The following is a 6,000-nucleotide window of genomic DNA, read 5'->3' as shown; positions in this document are numbered from 1 at the left end:
CCATCACCTCATATAGTTACCTTTTTTTGGTGACAATACCTAAAATCTACTCTCTTAGCAAATTTCAAGTATAGAATACAGTATTATTAAGCTACAGTTATCATGTCATACAGATCCCAAGAACTTATTCATCTTATAACTGAAAGTTTGTGCCCTTTGACCAATATCCCCCATTTCCCGCTCACCCTCCAGCCCCTGGCAACCACTGTTCTACTTTCTGGTTCCATGATTCCACATATAAGTGAGATCATACAGAATTTTCTTTCTATGTCTGGCTTATTTCATTCAGCATAATATCTTCCAGGTTCATCCACGTTGTCATAAATGGCAGAATTTCTTTCTTTTTGTGGTTGAATAATATTCCATCATACATATGTGATATATCTATATATATCAATTTTCTTTATTCATTCACCCATTGATGAACTCTTATATTGTTTCTGTGTCTTGGATATTATGAATAATGCTGTAGTGAACATAGGAGTGCAGATATCTTTTTGAGATACTGATTTCATTTCCTTTGGGAATATTCCTATACATGGTTTTGCTTGGTTGTATGGTAGTTCTATTTTTAATTTTTTGAGGAGCCTCCATATTGTTTTCCATAGTGGCTGCACCAGTTTTCATTTCCACCAACAGTGTACAAGGATTTCTTTTTCTCCACATCTTCACCAACACTTATAACATCTTGCCTTTTTGATAATAACCATTCTAAGAGATGTGAGGTTTTGCACTGATCATTAGTGATGTTGAGTACCGTTTCACATACCTATTGACCACTGTATGTCTTTGGAATAATGTCTATTTACTTTGCCTATTTTTAAATTGGATTATTTATTATTATTTTTGCTATTGAGTTGTATGACTTCCTTTTATATTTTGGGTATTAACCTCTTATCAGATATGTAGTTTGCAGATATTTTCTTCCATTCCACAGGTTGCCTTTTCATTTTGTTGATGGTTTCCTTTGCTGTGCAGAAGTTTTTAGTTTAATTTTTTTTTAGTTTAACTTTTTAATTTCTGCTTGCATTGCCTATGCTTTTGGTGTTATACCCAAAAAATCATTGCCAAGACCAATCTCAAAGAGCTTATCCACTATGTTTTCTTCCAGGAATTTTACAGTTGTAGGTCTTACACTTAAGTTTTCAATCCACTTCAAGTTAATTTTTGTATATGATGTGAGATGAGGGTCCAATTTTATTCTTTTGTATGTAGATATCCAGTTTACCTAAAGCCTTTTATTGAAGAGATAATCCTTTCCCCATTGTGTATTCTTGGCCTCACGGTCAAAGATTGGTTGACCATGTAGCATGGATTTATATCTGGGCTCTCCATTCTGTTCCATCGATGTGTGTGTCTGTTTTTGTGCCAGCACCATACTGTTTCAATTACAATAGCTTTTCTAATTATTAAATTCACTTAGCCAACTTGTAGTACATCATTAGTTTCAGATGTAGTGTTCAATAATTTATCAGTTCCATATAACACCCAGTGCTCATCACATCATGTGCCCTCCTTATTGTCCACCACCCAAATACTGCTTCCCCCCACCTACCTCCCCTCCAGCAACGCTGTTTGTTTCCTATACTGAAGAGTCTCTGATGGTTTGTCTCCCTCTCTGATGACTTGCATTCTGTTTTTCCTCCCTTCCCCTATGGTCCTCTGCCCTGTTTCTTATTTTCCACATATGATAATTGTCTTTCTCTGATTGACTTATTTCACTCAGCATAATACCTCCAGTTCCATCCAGTCGATGTAAATGGTAAGGATTCATCCTTTCTGATGGCTGAGTAATATTCCATTGTGTGTATATATATATATATATATATATATATATATACCACATCTTTATCCATTCATCTGTCGATGGACACCTTGGCTCTTTCCACAGTTTGGCTACTGTGGACATTGCTGCTATGAACATTGGGGTGCAGGTGCCCGTTTGGATCACTACATTTGTATCTTTGGGGTAAACACCCAGTAGTGCAATTGCTGGGTCCTAGGGTAGCTCTATTTTTAACTTCTTGAGGAACCTCCCTACTGCATTCCCGAATGACTGCACCAGCTTGTATTTCCAACAACAGTGTAAGACACTTCCCCTTTATCCGCATCCCCACCAACATTTGTTGTTTACTGACTTGTTAATTTTAGCCATTCTGACTGGTGTGAGGTGGTATCTCATTGTGGTTTTGATTTGTATTTCCCTAATGCCAAGTGATGTGGACCATTTTTTCATTTGTCTGTTGGTCATTTGTGTGTCTTCTTTGGAGAAATGTCTGTTCACATCTTCTGCTCATTTCTTAACTGGATTATTTGTTTTTTGGGTTTTGAGTTTGATAAGTTCTTTATAGATCTTGGATACTAGCCCTTTATTTGATATGTCATGCAAATAACTTCTCCCATTCCGTAGGTTGCCTTTTAGTTTTGTTGACTGTTTCCTTTGCTGTGCAGAAGCTTTTTATCTTGATGAAGTCCCAATAGTTCATTTTTGCTTTTGTTTCCCTTGCCTTTGGAGACGTATCTTGAAAGAAGTTGCTGCATCCAAGGTCGAAGAGGTTGCTGCCTGTGTTCTCCTCTAGGATTTTGATGCATTCCTGTATTATATTTAGGTCTTTCATCTGTTTTGAGTTTATCTTTGTATGGTGTGAGAAAAAAGTCTAGTTTCATTCTTCTACATGTGGCTGTTCAATGTTCCCAGCACCATTTATTGAAGAAACTGTCCTTTTTCCATTGGATATTCTTTTCTGTTTTGTCGAAGGTTAGTTGACCATAGAATTGAGGGCCCATTTCTGAGTTCTCTATTCTGTGCCATTGATCTATGTGCCTGTTTTTGTGCCAGTACCATACCGTCCTGAAGATTACAGCTTTGAAATAGAGCTTGAAGTCCAGCATTGTGATGCCACCAGCTTTGGTTTTCTTTTTCAACATTCCTCTGGCTCTTTTGGGTCTTTTCTGGTTCCATACAAATTTTAGGATTATTTGTTCCAGCTCTGTGAAAAATGTTGATGGTATTTTGATAGGGATTGCATTGAATGTGTAGATTGCTCTGGGTAGCATAGACATTTTTAACAACACTCATTCTACCAATCCATGAGCATGGAATGTTTTTCCATCTCTTTGTGTCTTCCTCAATTTCTTTCATAAGTGTTCTATAGTTTTTAGAGTACAGAACCATTACTTCTTTGGTTAGGTTTATTTCTAGGTATCTAATGGTTTTTGGTGCAATTGTAAATGGGCTCAACTCCTTAATTTCTCTTTGTTCTGTGTCATTGTTAGTGTATAGAAATGCAACTGATTTCTGTACATTGATTTTATATCCTGCCATGTTGCTGAATTCCTGTATGAGTTCTAGCAATTTTGGGGTGTAGTCTTTTGGGTTTTCCACATAAAGTATCATGTCATCTGCGAAGAGTGAGAGTTTGACTTCTTCTTTGCTGATTTGAATGCCTTTTATTTATTTTTGTTGTCTGATTGCTGAGGCTAGGACTTCTAGTACTATGTTGAACAATAGGGGTGAGAGTGGGTATCCCTGTCATGTTCCTCACCTTAGGGGAAATGCTCTCAGTTTTTCCCCATTGAGAATGATATTTGTGGTGGGCTTTTCGTATGTGGCCTTTATGATATTGAGGTACATGTTCTCTATCCCTACCCTGTGGAGAGTTTTAATCAAGAAAGGATGCTGTATTTTGTCAAATGCTTTTTCTGCATCAATTGAGAGGATCATATGGTTCTTGTCCTTTCTTTTATTAATGTGATGTATCACGTTGATTGATTTGTGAATTTTGAACCACCCTTGCAGCCCAGGAATAAGCCCCCTTTGGTCGTGGTGAATTATCCTCTTAATGTACTGTTGGATGCTATTGGCTAGTATCTTGATGAGAATTTTGGCATCCATGTTCATCAGGGATATTGGTCTTTAATTCTCGTTCTTGATGGGGTCTTTTCCTGGTTTGGGGATCAAGTCAATTATTATAGCTTTGTAATATAGTTTGAGATCAGGAAGTGTGATGCCCTTATTTTTGTTCTTTCTCAAGATTATTTTGGTTATTTGGGGTCTTTTGTGGTTTCATGTGAGTTTTAGGATTTTTTTCTATTTATGCAAAAATCCTGTTGGAATTTTGATAGGGATTGTATTGAATCTGTAGATTGCTTTGGGTAGTATGAACATGTTAGCAATATTCTTCTAATCTGTGAATGTGGAGATCTTTCCATCATTTGTGTTTTCTTCAATTTCTGCCATTAGTATCTTATTGTTTTCAGTATACAGATCTTTCACCTCTTTGGTAATTTTATTCTTAAGTGATGCTATAGTAAATGGGGTTGTTTAAATGGTATGTGTATGAAGAAGGAGAGAGTACAGTGATGTGCTGAACTCTATAAAACTGACAAATGTGTCATTAGCATTTTCCCATCATTTCTTCCTCACTTGCATGCCAGTTCTGTGCTCTCATGGTCTCATGGTACCTCTGATTATCCTAATTTACCAAAGTTCTGCACTTTCTAAAATGCCCCATTTTGGGGGTGCCTGGGTGGCTCAGTCTGTTAAGACTCTGCCTTCAGCTCAGGACATGATCTCAGGACACTGGGATGCAGCCCAGCATTTTTGTCGGGCTCCTCACTCAGTGGGGAGTCTGCTGGAGGATTCTCTCTCTCCCTCTCCCTCTGCCCCTCCCCCTGCTCGTGCTCTCTCTCTCAAATAAATAAATAAATAAATAAAATCTTTTTAAAAATAAAATGCCCCATTTTAGAAATGCATTCTTCTCCCTGATCATCAAAACACTAATTCTTTCAACAGCTTCTGAGCAGATAAAGTATTAGGAGGAAATTATAAATTTGATATAAAGTGCATGATTAAGGTTTTCACGATAAATTTAGTTCATTTATTCAGTTATGTCAACTCAATAAATATTTATCAGACATTTAAATGCCAGTTCTGCTAAGTATACAAAGAGATCTAAAATTCAGTCTCTGCTTTAAGGAACTCACAGTTTAGAAGAAATGAATGATACACTTAACTTTCCCAAAGATGCTATCCATTTTAATGGAAACGTTGTTTCACAATGTGCTTTAATGGAAACTGCAGTTGTTTTCACAATATGCTTAAAATATCTCAGAGGCTGCCATAGGCAATGAAGGACGGATTTCATCTTATGCCACTCCTCATCTTGAGTCAAACCAGCAATTCTGAATTACATAAAGATCCCAGAATAAACTAGTTAATGCCTCCATGCCCTCACGAATCCTAACGTCTCTGTATAATGCCCCACCCTTGTGCAATTCTTTTCATTCTTCAAAAGTCAGCACTAATGTCAACACTTGCAAAGGAATTTTTATTGTCACTCTTGTCCTAATTGAGCTCCATTTTTGAGCTAAATCTGCACCTTGTGTGTCACACTGTGTTCCCTTTAAGTTTATCTCCTTTATAAGTCTGTGAGCTCCTTCATGCATAGATTGGGAATTATTCACCTTTCAGGCAGACCCATAAGTAAGGAACTCAACAGGAAAAATTGAATTAAGTTATTGAAAACCTAATATTTCTCTGCTTTCTTAAATAGATGACAGTGAATAAATCTTTTTTTAATAGTTCAGGTCTATCACCACAGATTATGAATTATTATTTTACAATGTTGTCATTTAATGTTTATCTTTGCTTGCCCTTAAAAAAGATGATCAAAGATTTTGGTTTTATTCTAGGTAGTCTCTGATTTCAATTCTTTTTATTTTTCTCCCTGCATGTCAGTTAGCCACCTCTCTCTAGTTCTTTCTGGTGTCAGTGTACCTGCTTTCAACAGCCCACCTCTTCTCTTTCCCTTCCTTTCAAATGATCACATTCTAATTTCCAGGCTGGGAACTCAGAGTCCTAAGTTTATTAGAATAAAAGAAGGGACTGTGACAGACTCTTCTGCAAACGGCTCAGGCTTAGCTCACAAACTTTGTAATAACTTTTTATTACTATTTTCAAGCTTTTTATACTTATTTTATGTGCAACTGGATCCTAAC

Source organism: Halichoerus grypus, chromosome 7 (genome assembly GCF_964656455.1).
Source record: "Halichoerus grypus chromosome 7, mHalGry1.hap1.1, whole genome shotgun sequence".
In the NCBI taxonomy this organism is placed as follows: Eukaryota; Metazoa; Chordata; class Mammalia; order Carnivora; family Phocidae; genus Halichoerus; species Halichoerus grypus.
This window is presented reverse-complemented; position numbering follows the sequence as displayed.